Here is a 19,130-nt window from a genome sequence, read left to right on the forward strand (position 1 = left end):
TCAGGCGACATGTTGGCATTCATGCTGTGATCTCCATGAGCTCCGGTATCCGCTAAACATCAGATGAGCCGTCACTAAGTTTCTACGTCTAAACAAAAAAAAAAGATGTGTGGTGCCGTGGGACACCGGATAGGAACGAAGTTCCATATTATAAAAATAATAATTTTAAGTTCTATTCGAGGTATAAAGAAAATAAAACTGGAGGTTTCGCAACAACCCACGGTCATTCGGTAACATGCGAACTTATTGTGGTACACTTCATTCACGGTTGTTTGCATAAAAGTTAGTGTATTGCGCAAACGAACGCTCTGAGATCGTGGTCAATGAATGATAAAAAAATATGCTATTTTTTGTGCGTTATTACAAAGTTAAGTCGTACATTGTGTGCATTACTAATAGAAATCTTACGTTACGGACGTTTTTTCCCGGTTGGGGTACCCTTCCGCATCGTCCCATTAAGAACTTCGTTCCAAAAAACTTCTGCGGTGAAGTAATAAAATTGTGGCAAAGCAGTTTACATAATCGAACTAACATAAGATACAATAATTATCGAAATAGCTACCGTGAAACATGTTAGGGTTGATCCTAAGCTAACAGTTACAGCTGCTTAGCCTATGTAATGTTTGTGGGACGGGAAGGGTGAGGCGGGATAAGAAGGGATGAAACTGTATGATTTAGTTTCGAGGATGTATGTGAACTTAGAATCACAATCTACTATATTGTTTCAAGAACACTGAAATGAAGCTTAATATGCTATGCATATTTTATGTAGGCTAAAAGAGGTTTGGAGAGACCGCAGAATAATCAAAAACACAAAAGTTTGATGAATGAGATGCCTGGTCTTTCCAATCTTTCTGTATAGGGTTGAAACGTGGACGCTGAGAATGCCAGACTGTCGTAAAATTGACGCACTGGAAATGTGGTATTGGAGACGTCTCCTCAAGATTTCGTGGACCGCGCACCGTACCAACGTTTCGATCCTGAAAGAGCTCAACATCAAGCAGAGACTATCGTCAACAGTCCAAATACGAATCCTCAAGTTCTTCGGGCACATTGCTCGTAATAAGGACTCCATTGAGCGGTTGGTGGTGCAAGGAAAAGTCGAGGGCAAAAGATCTCGCGGACGATCTCCAACATTCGTGTGGACTGAACTCATGAAATCTGTGACTCACTCCAACATAAATGATTGCTCTCACTCTGCGAAACAACGTGTCACATGGCGTCGCATCGCGAGAGCATCGGTATCACAGGATCCGACTGATGCATGACCACGACTATTCTGTCAAGAGTGTACGACTAGGAAAAAGAATTTTATACATATGTAAAGAAAAATCTTTATTATTTAGAACTCTATAGTTTTTATAAAAGGATTTTTCTTCAGTGTCATTTAGTGTCGTGGAGTGTGAAGTCTGTCATTCAGTAAAAAAATAGTTCAGTTTTGTATAGTTTATAAATACTGTCTAATTTTCAATATTAATTTTAAAAGTGTTCAAAGGCTTTAAATGTTCTTTTCTTATTATATCGCAGAAAACACAATTAAGTCTTTTATTGTTTATTTATTTTGAAGTGCTCCATATAATTTATATATTATATGGAAAAATTTCAAAGGCCCGAACCAAATAATGTGTGCGGGGGTTGAGAAAATGTACCACGAATTCTAGCAAAACAGCTGAACTAGCACATAGCTCACCTTGTATTCATTAGTTTATCTGATGATATTATCAATCATCAATTGTTGATCAATAATTAGGTTGATATTAAAACTATTTTTATATTATTTCCGACGTGTCAAATACATACTTTAGTTTTAGACTAAGGCTTTATCATTTCACACAGAATAAGCTCATAGTATCTTGAAGTCTGTTTGTTTGTTTTGGGTTTTCATATTTGCGATAAAAAGTGGAGGCTGTAGATAAGCGAGACCATCTTCTCTATTAAGCTTGAAGTAATTATTTTAAATTTTTAATGGCCTGACGCGCCAAAGATATCAGTGTGTATGCCACCACCCAGCTTGAGGTATGAGGTCTAAGCCTCAATAACCTAAACCCCTGTCCGATTCTTCAAACTGGAGAGCACTACCTCGCGGCAGAATTAAGCAGATTGTGGGCACAGTACGCCCTACAGCGAGTTAAACTTATTTCTTTAAGTACATTATTTGCAATCGCACGCTTTAGATTTTACAATTTTTATTTAGATTCTATTCTTGTATTAACTTAAACAAATTTTAGTCTGCCTTGAGCTTAAATAAATCTTTTTCTTTATGCCTAGACGGATGAACGAGTTCACGGCCCACCTGATACTAAGCGGCTACCAGAGCCCATAGCTGACAATAACGCAAATGCCTTCCAGATCCTGTGGCTGTACAAATTTCATTACATAAATTATATACGTGAATAATATTCACTATTGAAATATAATTTCGTGTGATAAGATGAAAACAGCCAAATTTTTCATAAATACCAATTCTTTACTCATGGGAGTGCGTGATGTGTGGTGAACATCGGCCGTCTCAGTACGGCGGCCCGTCAAGTCACCCAGGTGGTGCCGCTGGTGTCCAAGGATACCCCGCTAGGTCAGAACCAGGATGAAAATATATTACCTCGTAAATACAAAAATATGCACGATTAGCGTTGACGCTAGACATCAAAGCTCACAAACGTAACAAATCTATCGACATTCCGACTATTCCTAAAGCGGAATGATTTTATCCGAACTTAAATCTCGATCGTTTTATCCGCTTTTAAAGCTCGGATTTTCCGCAATGCCACGTACAGGGTTCCGCACACGAATATTTGCGCTGCGACACCGCATTAGTGATTCAGCTGACACTTGGAAAAGCTTTCTATGTGAACAAGCTGAAATGAACACGCTAAGGTGGGCCATAGAAACAGAGGATCTAATAATAATAATAACAATTTTTATAAAGCTAACGGGAAGGCTTATATAGCTCAATGCTCTAAAAAGCTAGTGCGTAAAACAGCTAGTGCATATAACTAAAATTTATAATTAAAAGAAAATAATAATTTGTAACAATATCAAAGGATAAAACTACGGTTTATATAACTATAAATATTTCAAACTACCTTTAAACGAATGACTTCGACTAAAATAATAGAATGATGACGTTGACATCAAAAAGAAAAATAATATCGTGTTAAAATTATTTAAAAATCAAACCATATAAATAAATACTTTTCTCTACATGAATTGATCGATGAAGATAGTCAATTTACTGTACACAATATAAGTATTACTGTATTACTGTAATGTATTTCATGTTTCCAAGGGTCAACCTTATCTAGGATCCCTGAAATTCTATCCGACTAGTGTTGTACATAATCCATCAACTTCAGGAGGGCCTGTTTACAAACTGTCTGTTCTGTCAGCGATATTTTATGGTCCGTCTCCAAAGATATTACGTTTTGTAATTCTAAGCTACGGCTATCTACGTTGAAGGAATATTTTCTTGCTTACTTTACGGTATATCGATGTGTAGCTCTCTCCGCGCGCTATTCAAGATGCCAGCAAAGCCATGTAATTATGCCCCTATGCTTAGTGTAATCTACCTTGAGTATCCAGGTGTTCCGTATATGATTACAAATCATACAAATACTTTTTCGTGGTCACATAAAACTGGAAATTAGGAAGAGAATAATCTTATCAAGGAAACTAGTGTTACTATGGTGGAATTCCGATCGTTGGGCGGGATAGTCAAAATTTGTTTATATTGATTGATGCCTAGGTTTAGATTCAATAATGTTTTTTTTCCTACCTATCCTGATAGCCTTGAGAGCCTTGAGAGGATATCAGGATAGGCTAGCTATAGGTTAGCTATCAGCGTTACTCTAGCGTACAGGTGAGGTTTCGAGCCTCAAGAGGTGTTGCTATCACTGGCCCAAGCAAGAGCAGTGCTTCGCAGAATCTACCACCGGATCGGAAACGCGACCCACTGAGAAGATCCGGCGAGAAACTCAGTGGGCTGTGTCTATGGGTTAGTTTACTCGCCCAGTCTTTATGTATTACGTTTCCTCTTGTATTTTATTATTGTCAACAAAATCTCCATGTACCCTCAAATTCACGACGCTCTTAATATCTATCACCACGAGAAAATGGAGCCACAGTCGGTGTGGTACCCAATAGACACTGTAGACAATAAAACTGCCCAAACACAAAAACAAACAACGTACAAACATCAAGAAACTGCTATTTGCACAGGAAATACCCAATAGAGCTGTTCATTTTTTTAACATTATATCTACAAAGAAAAAATATCAGCAGTATACACAGAAAAAATAACGAAACGTAAATTCTGTACGTACTGTTTGTTTTACGTTTTCAATCAACACCCCGACCGAACACATGCGGAATAAAATTCATGTGATAATAGAAAAAAAAAGGTTTCTTAGAGAGAAAAAAAAATCAGTAAATAAAGATGTTTGGGGGAAAATTGTTCGGAACTCAGCCTTTGTTTACGGCTCGTGTGGAGTTGGTCGTTACTCTTTAAGGGAGATTGTATGAATAAAGTTTAAGGCTACATTATGTTTTGGGCTTTTAATATTTAGCTTTTGAGGTTCTTTAACCTCGATTAACACAACAGTCAGGGCCGCTAACAACTGGACCGCCAAGTCAGTCAGTCAATCAAATGTTTTTTTTTTGTTTAGATGAGAGGACGAGCTCTCAGGCCACCTGGTGTTAAGTGGTTACTGGAGCCCATAGATATTTACAACGTAAATGCGCCACCTACCTTGAGATGTAAGTTCTAAGGTCTCAACGGCTTACAGTTACAACGGCTGCCCCACCCTTCAAACCGAAACGCATTACTGCTTCACGGCAGAAATAGGCAGGGTGGTGGCACCTACCCGCGCGGATTCACAACAGGTCCTACCACCAAATGTGAAAACATTTCCCAAAATACCCGCGACTTATTTGTGTAATGCAAAATGCCTATAAATATTCAACATGCCGTGATAATTGGGCTATAATGCGCTTGCCGGAACGTCGAGCGGGCCCGATATTCTCGCAAAATTGTTTATACCTAATACAATTTACATAAATTGTGAGCACCTAAAATGCTTAGGTAAATACTTGGCGATAGAGCGGAACCCGTTCGCGGAATAAGCTGTTAGATAGAAGACGTCTATTGTTACCGTTGAAATACTGCTCAGAAAGATTCGTTGAATTCTTCTATCGTGCTTTTGTAAATAAGGATAGTGACAAATCGATTCAAGTTAAAGACTAATTTTTCAAGCATTAAAAACAAACAAGGTTTACTTCACAGATCATTTTTAGTTAAAAGCTGTGCCCATTATTTTATCTAATGTATTGTGTCTGCTAGAAAATACATATTTGTCATTATATATTAGTGGTAGGCAGCGACTTGGCCGTGCTCCTGACATTACTGACTTCCATAAGCGACGGTAACCACTTACCATCAGATGGGCTGTATGTTCGTCTGCTTATAAAGACAAAAAATAAAAATTATACAAACTAAGCGGACCCATGTTTTTAGTTGTAAAATCTTATAGTCGATATTCCTATATTAATGATTAATTTCTCGATAGATATGTTGTTTTGTAATTCTATCAATAAGCAAATTAGCTCATGACTGGCATGATTGGCTTCGTGGAAATTCCTGTCGTTCGTAGCCAATACAACTGGCATGCCTCTACTCACTTTGAAACATTAGATCGGAGGTTTCATGGTATTGGATAACGGGTGTCTTACTTATCAAATCTAACGCAAGACCACTTTGCAACAGAAATAGGCAGAACGGTGACCAGGACAATATAATTGAGACATCTTATGTATGAAGATAGACGCCAGGACTGTGGTGCCAATCGGCCACAATTACCGTTGACCATCTGGGTAGGCCATGAGCTCATTTATCAATCACAGTAAATAGGTACTTATATGATCGTTCGGTTTTTATCCTATCGCCCAGAAAAACTATAAGTAAAAAGGTTATCCGGGTACACTTTTGTCGTGTCACGCGGATGCCTCCCCTGCTTATTTCAACCCCACAACCTATAAATGCACTACCTGTGATTTCACTTGGTAATCTCAAACGAAAACCTTTGTTTCAGCATCGAAGAAAGAGTAAATGTTTGATGCTCTCTATTATGCCTTGTACTATAGTGTTGTTCCGATAGTGAACAAATAAAAAAGACACAGTACGTAACCAGGTCACAATTTATTTATTTATTGTTAACATAGAAGTAGAAACACAATCATAATTTGCATCTGTGCTTGAACTAGGTGATAAAAGCTGTATCTCAAGCAGTAAAATTAGCAGCAAGCAAGTATAATTATGTATAACTTAACTAATATGATTCTGATCACGTTTTAACTAGTTTGTGTACAATTAATTTTAAATGCACATCACGTTCTATAGCGGCTAGTTGATTCGACGGCTCCATTATTGCCCTCATTAGAGTATCAATTAAAAATTAAGCTATTATTAATAAATCAGCGCTGTCGGCTTACATCGAAAAGTTTGTAACGGCTCCACAGAAATCACACAGATATCTAGACGCAGTCACAGCTCAGCTAAAAACCAAAAGTTTTAATCAATTGAAATCATCGAATCGATCGAATCAAATTGAAGTCGTCGTGGCCTAGAGGATAAGACGTCCGGTGCATTCGTATCTAGTGACCGTCATCGGTGTTCGAATCCCGCTGGCAAGAACCAATTTTTCTAATGAAATAATTATGTACTTAACAAATGTTCACGATTGACTTCTACAGTGAAGGAATAACAAAGTGTAGTAAAAATCAAACTCGCAAAGTTAATTATATTTGCGTAATTACTGGTGGTAGGACGTCTTGTGGGTCCACGCGGGTAGATACCACAATCTATGCTCTCTAGCCCAACAGCACATACTAAGTCTGAGAATTGGTGATTAACTTTGAAAATACTCTTGCATTTATTGCTCACTATTCTAGGAAGTTTTGTATTGTAAAGAAATAATTGATCAGCATTGGAAGTGTGTTTGTGAGTCCACACGGGTAGGTACCGCCACCCTGCCTATTTCTGCCGTGAAGCAGTAATGCGTTTCAGTTTGGAGGGCGGGGCAGCCGTTATAGCTATACAGTTCAAAGGTCTCAGTTTTTACAATCAGGGTTTACTCTTTTCTAAATCTGTATACGCAAAATATTTACAAAGATTTTAGGTAGACACAAAGCCGTATAGAAGATTTGGACAGGAAAATAAGTCTGCGTTCCCGAGCACTTGACTACACGACATTTGGTGTTAAGCTGTCGCCTTAGCGTAGACGCGAAAATGTAAATTACTCCGCTTGCTCTTAGACGTTGGCTCTAATACTCGCATAGCACTGGATATACTGCGCAATATTTTTCTGAGTGTGAATAATCAGAATGAGTTCCTGAGTAAGAATAATAGAAGAATAGTCTTCTAGAATAAGTCCCTGCGGTAATCCCGTATTGCTGTTTTATTACAATTTCCGAATATAATATTTTTATTTATTTACTAGCTGACCCGGCAGACTTCATAATGCCTCAATCGATAATGTATAAAATAAACCTAAAACAAACAAAAGGAATTCGTCCGACGGGGGACACATCAAAGGAAAAACAAAATTGTTATTTTTATTTAATTCCGAACCTTTTCATATCCATTTTTATGTATTTATGTACACACAAAAAAGAAAACAGAGTAATAGGAAAATTATGTACAAAGGCACTGCTTATTTCTTTAAGAAATCTCTTCCAGCAGATCTGCGCGAGAATCTTTATCTAACCTTGTAAACCTTTTCTGGACCTGCACAAATAATTCAAGACCAAAATTAGCCAAATCGATCAAGCCGTTTTCGAGTTTTAGCGAGACTAACGAACAGCAATTCATTTTTATATATACCTATATAGATAGATTTATTTATTACAAAGAGAACCAACAGCCAACTCAACATAATATAATAAATAATAGAAACAAAAGGCCAATCAAAGGTCCTCACCAATATAACCAAATGAAAACACTAGAGAAATAAATAAATAAAAAACAATCAATAAATTTAAGATGACATACAGGAGATTCAACAACAAAAAGTTAAACTCGATTGTTGCCAGCCATAGATATAATTAAAAATACCGTTATGGTTTATTTTCGGTGATGGTAGGACCTCTTGTGAGTCCGCACGGGTAGGTACTACCACCCTGCCTATTTCTGCCGTGAAGCAGTAATTCGTTTCGGTTTGAAAGGTGGGGCAGCCGTTGTAACTATACTTGAGACTTTAGAACTTATATCTCAAGGTGGGTGGCGCATTTACGTTATAGACGTCTATGGGCTCCAGTAACCACTTAACACCAGGTGGGCTGTGAGCTCGTCCACCCATCTAAGCAATAAATAAAAAAATCGCGTTTATTTTTAATTTACTCTTTCTCACGTCTTGAATATTTTACAATTTCATTCGGGCGACTGTGATGTTTCGCTGTATGGTTATGGATCAAACGAAAGCCATGTCACAATGTGTTGTCATAAATAAAAGAAAGAAGTTTCCTATGAATAAACTATCGATATTTATTACTGATTTCAGATTAGAAGCCTTATTAGCACGCTGCTCACAATAAGATATGTTCACGACAATACAATTACGAGAATTTCACGAAACAACTATCCACAATAGAACTTTATCAATATATTCGAATGACGAACATTACGATAAAATAAATATCTGATTTTGTGTCACAAGCTTATTTGCATAAGGCTCATTTTTATGATCTTTTTATTTACTTTACGATCAGACAAACTCACGACTAGAATCGATAGATCTCACAACGCGAACCCGCCTTGATGCTTGAAGTCGAACTCCCAAATGTTGTATAGCGGCAGTCCCACCCTTTAAATTAGAACGCATGACTGCTTCGCAACTGAAACAGGTGGAGTTGTGGTACCTACGCATGCGGGTTCATATTAAGCCATAAGTAAATTGTAAGCCGATTGAATATAAAATCAAACAATTGAGTTATTCTCCTCTTGCAACTGGGATCTGGTTCGGTTGTGTTGTGAATTTTATTCTATGTATATTTTGTATATCAGAGGAAGTGTGAAAGTAGCCCCGGTCATCTACAAATTAAAGACCGGACGGTTAGCGTGGTATGGACATGTGATGCGTAGAGAGAAGATTCACGTGACTAGGAGATATGGAAATGGTAGTGCAAGGTAGAGGGGACGAGGTCAACCGAAGAAGACATGGATGGAGTGTGTGAATGGCGATATGAGAGAGAGAGAGGAGTGAGTGTTGAGATGATGGCTGATAGAAGAGAATGGAAGAGAAAAATTTGCTGTGCCGATCCCACTTAGTGGGGTAAGGTGGAGAAAAAGAAGAAGATTGTGTAAATACTTTGAATTGCAGTATTTGTTAACGTTTCAAGATTATGTAGTCAGGCATAAAGTTGTAGCCTACCCGATATCACTAAGTAATTTTATTACTGGTGGTAGGACCTCTTGTGAGTCCGCGCGGGTGGGTACCACCACCCTGGCTACTTCAGCCGTGAAGCTACTGCTTATAGCAGCTTAAACGCATTACTATGCGTTTCGGTTTGCGTGGCGCATTTATGTTGTGGATGTCTATGGGCTCCAGTAACCACTTAACACCAGGTGAGCTGTGAGCACGTCTACCCATCTAAGCAATTAAAAAATAAGTAGTTGGGTTGTCGTTTGAAGAGCTACAAAATGATTTTAACTCTGGCCTTAAGGCAGTCACGTATTCAAGTTACGATTATAGATGCTCAGGCAATCATTTAACAAGAGGTGGGCTGGGAGCTCGTTCGCTTGTTTACAGTAAAAAGTAGTGCTAAGTTGCTAATGAAAAGTCAATATAACTGTTGTTAGAGAATTTGTCACTACTCGGCCCCTCTACTCAGTGACGTCAGGCGGTGGGGCGAGAGTCACGTCATCGCGCCAGGTGCCTATAAATAGCAACGCCTTTGCTCGAAACATTCATTCGATCGGTGGCGTTCGTGAGAGAAGGTAGTCGTGGACATGGTGTGCGTGAGTCATTGTTTTAAGTCTTTGTAAACGTGTCCCAACTGTAATTTTTTTAAATGGTTCTTCTTCTGATTTTTAATATCAGAAGTGGGATAAAGGACTCAAATAGCCCACAGTAGAGTAAAACTCTGAACTTTGTTTTGTTTTACAATTACTGCTTACTTTGATGCTTTCATACTTTTCTCAATCCGTGGACCTTACCCAATGGTGAGGATGGTGCCTCACGGGCATTGTCGCCAGCTCGGGCCCCTCAATGGTTCCTGCGGCAGTAGCACGCAAGCGACGTGCCGTTGCCTACGCGCGCCCATCTACTTTTGGCGTGCATACTGCACGTGTTGCTCGCGTGCCGTAACTGTGCGCGTTTGCCTACTTCTGGCGTGCAAAATGCGCGCACTGCTCGCGTACTGCTGCCTGCGCGCGCTCTCTCACTTCTGGCGTGCAGACTGCGCGCACTGCTCGCGTGCCGTAACTGCGAGCGCTCGCCTGTTTCTGGCGTGCATACCGCACGTACTGCTCGTGTGCACACTGCACGTGATGCTCGCGAGCCGCCAACTTCACGGTGCCGTACGACTGGCAGTGACGCAGAGGGCGATGTCGCTTAGTCTGCGGCCTGCTGCTGCGGACTACCCAACGGATTATCTATCAGGACGGTCGAGCGGGACGCCCGCCACACGTGGTGCAGCCTCGCATCGTGTGAGCAGATTGGAGCTGGGACGGCTGCCCTGCTTCCACATCATCCTTACGAGTGGACCCTGGTGACATGCAGCCTTTTCTTCGAAATTAATATGTGAAGGTCGAGGTGGGCACGACGGTGCTTTACTTCCCATTTTTGAGGTTGAGGTGGGCACGACGGTGCTTTACTTCCCGTTTATTTTTTTGAGCAGTATGGTAGATGCGGATTCGGCCGGATCTTGCGTCCCTACTGTTCAGCTGTGTTGTGTCTGTAATGTTCAGTATCTGTATCGGTGAATATTGCCGACAACAGCGCGCTACTGTTTTAGACGTTTCCTGTACCGGCTAACTCAGTAAAGGAATCGTGCAGGTGTTTCAAATTGCGCAGTTTGGGACAGTTGTGCGATATCTATTCTTCTCACTTCAAATGTTTATCTTTGGCTCGTCCTCGCTGCAGATGTACGAGTGCACGCTTGCGTCTGTAGTAGGGATTGAGGTCTGGGTGTAATTTTTTTTGTTACGTTGCAGAGGGTGACCTTGTTGATGCAAGCTCTGACGTAGCTGGAGGAGATATGCTTCTGCTGAGGGATGAAGCGGTCGGGGACGCCTCGCCGTCGAAAGCGGGGCCGTGTTACAGAATCCTGGCAAACCCCCGACATTGTGGCAATGCCCCGACATTGTGGCTGTTGTTTTGCCCCGACATTGTGGCAATGCCCCGACATTGTGGCTGTTGTTTTGCCCCGACATTGTGGCTGTTGTTTTGCCCCGACATTGTGGCTGTTGTTTTGCCCCGACATTGTGGCAATGCCCCGACATTGTGGCAATGCCCCGACATTGTGGCTGTTTTTGTGCCCCGACATTGTGGCTGTTGTTTTGCCCCGACATTGTGGCAATGCCCCGACATTGTGGCTGTTGTTTTGCCCCGACATTGTGGCAATGCCCCGACATTGTGGCTGTTGTTCTGCCCCGACATTGTGGCAACGCTTCGTAGTTGATATTGCCCTCTAAAAACCCCGATAGTGGTTATTGGATGTGCACACTTGTGGTCTGGTTGGAGTGGGTGACTGCTAATAATAGCAAGAACAAACATTGAGCAGCTTACTAAGAGTTTTCTGTTTTGAATGACGATGAACACAATGGGCACTTGTCCAATGAGAATGAGTCCCATGGTGATCGTGTTGAAGAGGAGCAGGAAGACCAGGTTGGGGTGGTCGAGGGAGACCAGCCTGAAGGGAACCTAGCTGACGAGGCCGTTCAGCTGTCAGGAGAGGCCGTGTTAGAGAATTTGTCACTACTCGGCCCCTCTACTCAGTGACGTCAGGCGGTGGGGCGAGAGTCACGTCATCGCGCCAGGTGCCTATAAATAGCAACGCCTTTGCTCGAAACATTCATTCGATCGGTGGCGTTCGTGAGAGAAGGTAGTCGTGGACATGGTGTGCGTGAGTCATTGTTTTAAGTCTTTGTAAACGTGTCCCAACTGTAATTTTTTTAAATGGTTCTTCTTCTGATTTTTAATACTGTCAAAATTAGTTGAGGAATAACTTTCATGAGTGAGTTTTGAACAGTAGGTAATGTTTTCAAAAACTAAGCTAAATAATCCTTTTTGTGTCTTGATAAGAGAATTTTTAGAATTTTTACAAGTGTTCTCATAGTATTGCACCGTTCTAGAATTGTGATGAGTTGCACTAGCTTTTGTAATAACGTGCCATAGTACATTTTATACATTTTTTTTATATAGTAGTATGTGAAAGTTGATTAAAATTTAAAATATTCTTAAATTTGCAATTTAACTGCCATTAATATTCATGTTACTTAGGTAGCTAATACAGAAAAATTTAAGGATATGTTCACATTTTTAACCACAGTATCTAATCACAGGGTATCAAATTACAACATTTTTCAAAAAAATTAATGTAAGTTTGGAAAAAAAAGTGCTGTTTTTTTATTATTTTTCCATGGGTGCTTATTGACCCGACCATACACACCTTACGGCTTATCGTTGAATTTTGGGACACGTTGTATATGTATTGGGCCGTGAGCTGAATCGCTATAAAAAAATTAACTGTCTATGCCAGTAACAATAGAATTAAAGAATAAATGTCGTCTCTACATAATTATGGACATTGGAAAACCAATTTGTAATTTGTAGGTTAGTAGCAGGCACCGACTTATGAACATTTACGGACGATTTGCCTTCGGGCCACCAGTAATCCTTCTTTCATGTAAAAAAATAAAAAAGGGACGATTTAAATGGCTTTATCATCCAACGAGAGCTTGAAACGTGTACCCGCTAATCAAAATGACATTTTAAAAATTAATGAATATAAGTTACTTGACGTATCTTTTGCAATCATTAATCGATATTCTCTCTGAATTGACAATGTCAGCTGCTAATAAACGTTGGATCTCCGGTCATCGTTCTCGTCGAAGCCGTAGCTTGCGACGAAGGGCTCGACGAGTAAACTAACCCACAAATACAGCCTACTGAGCTTCTCGCCGGATCTTTTATTTTATTTTTTATTGCTTAGTTGGATGGACGAGCTCACAGCCCACCTGGTGTTAAGTGGTTACTGGAGCCCATAGACATTTACAACGTAAATGCGCCACCCACCTCGAGATATAAGTTCTACGGTCTCAGTATAGTTACAACGGCTACCCCACCCTTCGAACCGAAACGCATTACTGCTTCACGGCGGAAATAGGCGGGGTGGTGGTACCTACCCGTGCGGACTCTCAAGAGGTCCTACCACCAGTGATTACGCAAATTATAATTTTGCGGGTTTGGTTTTTATTACACGATGTTATTCCTTCACCATGGAAGTCAATCGTGAACATCCGTTGAGTACGTATTTCATTAGAAAAATTGGTACCCGCCTGAGATTCGAACACCGGTGCATCGCTACATACGAATGCACCGGACGTCTTATCCTTTAGGCCACGACGACTTCAAAACTTCTTCTCAGTGGGTCGCGGTTTCGATCCGGTGGTAGATTCTGCGAAGCACGGCTCTTGCTGGGGTTCGTGTTAGCAACGTCGTTAGGTTTAAGGTTATGCTGAAATAATAGCCTCTCAAGGCTATCAAATTTGGTAAAAAAAGAAGTTGAATCGGAACTACAAATAAGTGAAAAACACAAGCGTATTTTCGGAAAATACATAACGTGATTCCGGCGCGACCACGGCGAAACCGCGGCTCTGTACTTCTACAAAGAGATTACATTAATTCCAAACACTAATATCGGTTCGCTTCTAATTGTTCGTTCCAGCGATATTAATTTCGTAACCTGGCACATAATATATGTATGTACAACGTACATAAGTATATATTGTGGAAATACTTATCTGCCGTGAAGGTTTGAAGGGTGGGACAGCCGTTGTAACTATACTGAGAACTTAGAACTTATAACTCAAGGTGGATGGCGCACTTACGTTGTAGATGTCTATGGGCTCCAGTAACCACTTAATACCAGGTGGGCTGTGAGCTCGTACACCCATCTAAGGAATAAAAAAAAGATGTTGTGTCGTGGGACACCAGGTAGGAACGAAGTTCTTTCGGCTAATGTAGAATCGACACAATTTGCAAAAAAAGAAATGGTGCTCAATTTTATGTAGGTTTTCTTGGTTTTTCTCTTAAATTTTGCTGATTAGTTTTTATTTAAGTACGGGAAAGTATTTAGGAAATTCAGTATTTTAGGAAATAATAAATTACGTAAAATAAAAATAAAATCGTAATTCAAATTATCAATTAAAATAACAAAATATGTCTCTTTATTTTTGTTTGACAACATAAAATTACATAGAAATAGAAATAATTACAAAATAGAGAAGGGATGGGAGAACGAAAAGAAAGAGGGAGAAAGAGAAAGGTATTATACACTACTCGCTTGTGTATGCGACTGTCGCGCCTGCGCGCGTCTCATTTAACGGTTTTATTCCACCCACTTTTTTCCACGGATTTTTTCTTACGGTTTTACTATCACATTTTTTTCAGTTCGGTCGCGCAGCAAAATCCCTATGCCCTCCAAGCCTGCCGTAAGGAACTTCGTTCCAATAAAATAAAATAAAAATTTCAATCAGGTGTATAGTTTTTTTTTCTTCGCAGACCTCACTTGAACCATTCATTTTGGTAGGAATTTAGGTTCAATTACACCTACGAACAACTTTCTAATCGGCAGGGTAGTATTCACGCTTTTCTGTGTTTGAGCAAATTAGCCAATTTATATAACATCAGCCGTGAAGCGTATGTTTCTCTGAAGTCAGCCTAAATGAGTTAGAATTCAAATAACACTTGCATTCTGTACTTTATTTGACACTATTACAACTGACGAAAAACGAAGAAGTAGTCATAATAATTCATAATGGATTTTTTTGTCTTACTGACTTATTTACTTGGGCTGGTGGTATGACTGATATGGTAGGGCGTATTGTGGATCTCCAGGGTATCTCTACCGCTAAACAGCATCGGATAACCTTTGTACAATGCAATTTAGACTTAATCGTCATGAATCAAGGTCGCCTTCGTATTCGCGTCTAGATGTATCACGGAATTTAGTATTATTGATTATTTTTTTACACGAAACAAAACAGTCGTAATAAAATATAATTTCCGTGCCAGCAACGTTTCATTCAGGTACATAGCGTGCGCTGATATCGTTGAGCAAATAAATCGTGTTAATCAATTACGTCCGTTCATTTTTAAAGGCTCAAACAAACACTATTCTTTCTTGTTTAAATTCATATATTCATTATGTTTGTAAAATGTTAATAACGGTACAGGAATATGTTTTAAATAAACCTTTCTTGCTTTTCTTTAAACGTGATACACGCGATGTATTTATAGTTTATGACTAGGGAGGTTTCTCAATTTTTTTAAGTCAATGAGATATATGGAAGGAAGAGGTAGACCTAAGAAAAAAATGATAGATTGCGTGAAAGACAACAACAATTACAATTATTCACGATTGACTTCCACGGTGAAGGAATAACATCGTGTAATAAAAATCGAACCCGCAAAATTATAATTTGCGTAATTACTGGTGGTAGGACTTCTTGTGAGTCCGCACGCGTAGGTACCACCATCCTGCCTATTTCTGCCGTGAAACAGTAAAGCGTTTCGGTTTGAAGGGTGGGGCAGCCGTGGTGACTATACTGAAACCTTAGAACTCATATTTCAAGGTGGGTGGTGGCATGTACTTTATAGATGTATATGGGCTCTGGTAACCACTTAACACCAGGTGGGCTGTGAGCTCGTCCACCCATATAAACAATTTAAAAAAAAGACGATATGTGTAAGAGGGGAGTGGGCGAAGAAATGGTATATGATAGAGGAGTATGGAAGGAGAAAATATGTTGCGCCAACCCCAGGAGACTGGGAGGAGGGCAGAAGAATGATGATGCTGAGATTTACTTACTGTCTTAATTATTTAGGAGGTTTTATTTGGGAGGTTTACTTTCCTGTCATAATTATGAAGACACTTTATGGCGTTCACATTCTGACTATACATGGACTCTCTTAACCGCTGAACAAGGGGTGGACGGTGCTCTCTTCAACCATCGACAGTAATAAAAAAAACACCACAAGTACAGTTGAGTACAAAAATAAAGGACCCGTAAATGAGTATCCCATTACTGTAGTCCACTGTACAGCGTAGAAAATTAACAGCGAGTGCACCGTTGAACGCAAAGGAATTTGCGTTCTCCAAGTTCCAGCTCGACTGCTTAATTGCATGATAATTGAAATGCAAAGGAAACGTATCTTTAATTGTTTCACTGGTTATATCGGAAAACGCTATAGGGAAGCGAATACTGGCAATCTATACTAATATATAAATATACAGTGGTTTTTACGGATGTTCCGTTATAACTACTGAACCGTGCATCCGATTGACTTGAAACTTGGTATCCATGTAGAAAATACATGTATTTAATGGATAAGCTAATATTTATATGAGTGTTGGCCACCCTACACCAGTTGCGGGGGCGTTAATGATGAGAATCTTTGTGGGGGTGAGAAATAATAATGTTAATTTTAAATGCCCAGCAAAGCGGACGGGTACAGCTAGTATTCTATATTATTGTTTTTCGATTGAGCAGAAGCAATTGTTGTCATGGGTCAATTTCGTTATCATAATATATCTTGAGTGTTAAAACATCAAATCTGGAACAACTGTCGACCTTCTTATGTAACATTGGGCTCTTAAATACCGTTATAACGAGAATCCTGGACATCAGGGTAAAATGCATAATTCCTTCGCTGCAAAAAGAGACAACATAGTGGCTCTGGTGTACAACAAAAGGTTTAGTGTTTCTTATTGCTCAAGACAATGACTTCAAGGTCCAGCTACTGGTGGTAGCTTTACTGGTGGTAGGACCCCTTGTGAGTCCACACGGGTAGGTACCACCACTCCGCTTATTTCTGCCGTGAAGCAGTACTGCGTTTCAGCTTGAAGGGTGGGGCAGCCGTTGTAACTATACTGAAACCATAGAACTCATATCTCAAGGTGGGTGGCGCATTTAAGTTGTAGATGTCTATAGGCTCCAGTGAACATTTAACACCAAGTGGGCTGTGAGCTCATCCATCCAGCTATTCAATAAAAAAAAGGTAGTACTAAGCGGTTCCTGTAGACCACAGGGATAAGATGAACACTGCCTTTAACTTTAAGATATAAATTTGAGATCTGAACTTTATTGTATAACGGCCTTCGTTCTTGCAAACCAAAGCACATTATTGCTTCGTTGCAGCTATATACAGCATTGTAGTACCTACCCGTGTTGGTTTATATAGAACCTATCACCAGAAAATATGCTGGTCGTTTCTGAGTAATTATTGGGCAAGAGAATCAATACCTTTTGAGACTTTAAAAGTTTCCTTGCTTTTTGGGTAAAGCAACATCATTAAGTTTTTAGTAGGAGGATAGTATTTGCGGTTTCTTGAAGAAAAGTCCTTGAGTCCTTAAGTCCTTAAGCTTAAAAAATAGAGGTACATGTAAGAAAACTTTAATAGAAAAATTGTCAAAGAAAATGAACACAAAATGAAGAGCGGTAGAGCTTCGTGTGATTATGACACAACTTTTCTCGGATGTGAAGAGCAGAAGTTTAATAAAACAAAATCAAATGTTCATCAATATCAATTTTCTTGTGATGCAGAGGAATGTCCTGAAACTTTTATAAATCAGTGTTATCTCATGATAACTTAAGCTCGTTAGACCACATGATAACTATTGCGTACTCAGCTCACAAACCGCCGTAAAAAAACTGTAAAAGTTTTGACAGTAAAAATGTTTTCAGGAATTCCCAGTACCGAAGTAGCTATTTAGCGGTATGGAAGATTTAGTACTCTTCATTTAATAACTATGCTAATGTTTAAAAGATAAATAAATAGGTTTTTTTACTAGTGATCAAACAAATTGATTCACGAGCAAAAATAACATAGTAAAGAATACACAGTTTCTTAAAATTGTTCGACTTAATTTTTCCCGCTTCTTACTTATTACTATGATCATTATTTGATGCATAATATAACTGTACCTAGAATATTGAGTATTACTCACGTGGAAATCATAACAAAGGCGAATCCTTTTTGTTTAGAAAGAACAATTACTTTCACAGAACATCTAACACTTTATCGTACAGCAAAGCATAAGACACTTCCGCACTTTCACATTTATATATACATACGGTTTGCTTCTGTGCGTATGAAAAACGTTTGAAAACGTGTTCACGTCTCGAGGGTAGGATCTGACTGGTGCAGGGGTGCGCGAGGGGTGAGGGGCAGGCGCCGCGCAGGCGACCCCCATTCAACCCCCGCCCCTGGTACACTTTTATTTTTCTCATTTCTGATCACACTCGTCTTCAGGTTACGAACTGAAAAGCGCTATCGGGATATCGCATTTAGTTTTAAGTTAAACACATGCAGGAATGCCGTTCGAAGCTCACTCAATTTTGCTTATAAATCTGATTCATTGCAAGAGAATATAATGTTTATCCATTTTTAATGTCACACGTGAGATCTTTATTATTACTTTATTAGTTCACATGGATATCAAGTTTACGGCTTTTCTGAGCTTAAACTGTAATCATAGTCTATAGGCATCACACTTTGCTAGATTTCCCAACGTTAGCTATTTTAAATACATTGGTCCTTAGAATTGAACCGCATTAGACTTTGTGGCAGATAGACACATTGTTTGTTCCTTGCTATGCGAGATTTCATGCTTTACCTGTACACATGCATTACTAGATAGGTACTACTGTTAATCTTGGACTATGGGATTAAGTGTATTTATAAGCTGCTGAAGAACATCGCAGCACCAGAATATCTGCAGGTTTTGAATTTCTAAGCGTCTCCCAAGACGACGTTTTTCGGGATCTTGCCGGTGAAGAAATCCGGTTCTATCGTCACGACGGGTACCGACGAAGGCAGACTTTCAGCGCGCACTATGTAGTAACGTAGGTTTCC

General features: G+C 39.6%; 1 protein-coding gene across 1 annotated transcript in view; it reads right to left on the minus strand.

The window, feature by feature from the left end:
- The window catches only part of LOC114247306 (uncharacterized), a 77,445-nt gene extending 59,037 nt beyond the window's left edge, over positions 1–18,408 (minus strand). The window contains exon 1 of the mRNA XM_089732139.1: positions 18,223–18,408. The gene's annotated coding sequence lies outside the window, so the exon portion shown is untranslated. The remainder of the gene's footprint in view (positions 1–18,222) is intronic.
- Positions 18,409–19,130: the final 722 nt, after the last annotated feature.

Source organism: Bombyx mandarina, chromosome 12 (assembly GCF_030267445.1).
Source record: "Bombyx mandarina strain Sakado chromosome 12, ASM3026744v2".
Classification (NCBI taxonomy): Eukaryota; Metazoa; Arthropoda; class Insecta; order Lepidoptera; family Bombycidae; genus Bombyx; species Bombyx mandarina.